Genomic DNA, 2,432 nt, shown 5'->3' with positions numbered 1-2,432 from the left:
AGATCTCTCTAATGCTTCTCATTTATATCCCTCCCTTACTTCTGTCCATACTTCTGCTCTATGCACCCAGACCCCTACAGAAGAGGCCGCTGCACCCTCTGTGCAAAATCCTAAACAGCCCTTCACTTCCCTAGCTTCAGCTCCGTCCCTGTTTCACCACCCTCCCCTCCTTAGCCAGCAATTGCAACAATACAAAGCCTTTAATTGGAAAAGCCTCAAAGAGCCGTTTCAAGCCGTAACCTCCTATGGCCCCCAAGCCCCTTACACGCTCTCCTGCTTAGAATCTAAAAGCTGAACTCTTTGTCTCTTGGGAAGTTAACTTTTTTTTCCGCTGCAAAGCCCTTGCAGATAGGCAGGAATCCTGATCTCTAAGCTCTTATAGCTGGCCTCGCCTCTTTTCATACCTTAAAGGTACAGCACACACTTTCCAGGTCCCAGCTTGCCAACATGGCTCTTGCTGCCCTCCGTGCCTGGAAGTCGCTCCCCAAAGCCAGCATTCCAGCAGCTCCCCCACACCGGCAACAAACTGTTGCTGCTTTCTCCCTCCCCCCCCCCTTTTTCTGACTTGAGTTCCCAACTCACCACAATTACATCCATGGTCTCTCACCTCTCTAACAAACTTGATAATGCTCTTGGCTCAAAAACCAGCGCTACCTTTCCTGTCTTTCTCCCTAATGGAGAAAGTCTTCCCCCGCCTGCTCAGCAGCCTCCACCGCGGAGAACGCTCAGTCCCTAACCATGGCAGATTCCCTCCTCTCACCGCTCCCCCTCTTAAAGCTATAGATATGAAACTACTTGGCCAAATTAAAAATCTTAAACAAATCTTAAGCCTTCAAAAACAGGCTGCTTCTCTTAATTCACAGGTTTCTGCCTTTCAGGCGTTCCCCCCCCCCTCCTAAATCTATAGTTGTCTGTCCTCTGCCCACTGAATTCCACGGCCAGGCCCCCCCTCTTGAGAACTCAAAGAGACAAACTAATGAAAGTGAGGCTAAGTGCCATAAAACAGAAACTGCTGCAGTGCCTACAAAAAATTCTAAGGGCACAGTAAGCAGGATAATTACAAAGTATCATCTGCTAAGCCATAAAACCTTGCGATATCTACACTTTGCTGTTAAAACTTCTGAGCCTAATGTACCCTTTACTTTGCTCAAACCAATCCTCAGCCTCCTTCAGCCTCTTTCCTGCCAGCCTTGGAGAACAGCCAGCTCAAGCCCTGACACTCCCACTTTAAGCCTTCCAATTCACCTTGAAATACCCAATCTTTGTTATTCAAAAAAAAAAAAAATCTGAAAAGTAGCATCTCTTGCATATTCTCAAATCAATTAATAAAACCATGATTCTCATGGTGCTTTTGCAACCCAGACTCCCCTCTTCGGTTGCCACTCCCTCTAATTCCAATAAATTAGTAATTAATCTTAAAAGATTGCTTTTTTTTTTTCTCTATATCATTACACCCTGCTAACTGTAAATAATTTGCCTCTAGCCTTCCTGCTGTTAACTGTGCTGGCCCCTCCCCGAGTTATCAGTGAAAAACTCTGCTTCACCTTGTCAGCCCTACACTTCGTCAAATATGTGTTATTAGGTTTAGTGCATTAAGTGGTGTAAAGTAATTATTAAAACATTAAAAAGCAACAAGAAGATAAGGGCAATAAACTTTTTTTTTTCCATGCCTCTCAGAAAATTTTAGAGCAAGGTCATAATTCTGTCACTTTACAGATAACAAAATGTTGGTAAAAGAAAAACTTCTTTGTGTTTTAAAATCCAAACGAACACAAAAGTGTTAAATTTAAATCTTATATTTCTATTAAAAGTTTTATTTTAATTTTTAAAGTATTTACAAAATTATGTGAAAAATAATGTGGTTAGCCTTTTTAAACAATATAGTTAATTTAATGCACAGTAAACACCTAAGTATGCTTTATAGTACCCTTAGTTTTAACTTTGTGCTACAGCAATGGTTGTTCTTTATTTCTGCATTGAAAAAACTATTATTTTAAGTGCATTCAAAATATCAGCACATTATACAAATCTGTATATTTGTGTCGCAGTAAAAAAAAATAATATAAATGAAAAATATATTATATATAATTTTATAAGTAATATATAAAAGTAACTAAACTTTATAAGCAAATTAACTAGTATTAAATATAATTTTAGTCTTAAGTTCTAAGTGTGTAAATGTATCAGATGTCTTTAACTATATTTTATAATAATCTAAGCATTTAGTTAATTTAGTATATAATATTTTTTACAAATTATTCACTTAAAGTCTTCATAGTAAAAACAGTTGTTTGTTTTTTAAAAAATCAGTTTTTTATACCTTTAATAATCATAGTTCATGCTATTGTGTTTAATCATAAAAATTTTAACACTTTATTGCAGCTGTCTTACTGTTCTACTGCAAAACCAATTTAAAGAAAACCTATTCATTT

General features: G+C 37.7%; 1 non-coding gene across 1 annotated transcript; it reads left to right on the top strand.

The window, feature by feature from the left end:
* The first annotated feature begins 1,892 nt into the window (after positions 1-1,892).
* On the top strand, positions 1,893-2,022 carry LOC126026961 (small nucleolar RNA SNORA22). The gene has a single exon (XR_007502144.1). It is a non-coding gene; the product is annotated as a small nucleolar RNA SNORA22 (small nucleolar RNA).
* Positions 2,023-2,432: the final 410 nt, after the last annotated feature.

Source organism: Suncus etruscus, chromosome 13 (assembly GCF_024139225.1).
Source record: "Suncus etruscus isolate mSunEtr1 chromosome 13, mSunEtr1.pri.cur, whole genome shotgun sequence".
Lineage (NCBI taxonomy): Eukaryota > Metazoa > Chordata > Mammalia > Eulipotyphla > Soricidae > Suncus > Suncus etruscus.
Note: the sequence above shows the minus strand (reverse complement) of the source record. Positions and strands in the feature narration are given on the sequence as shown.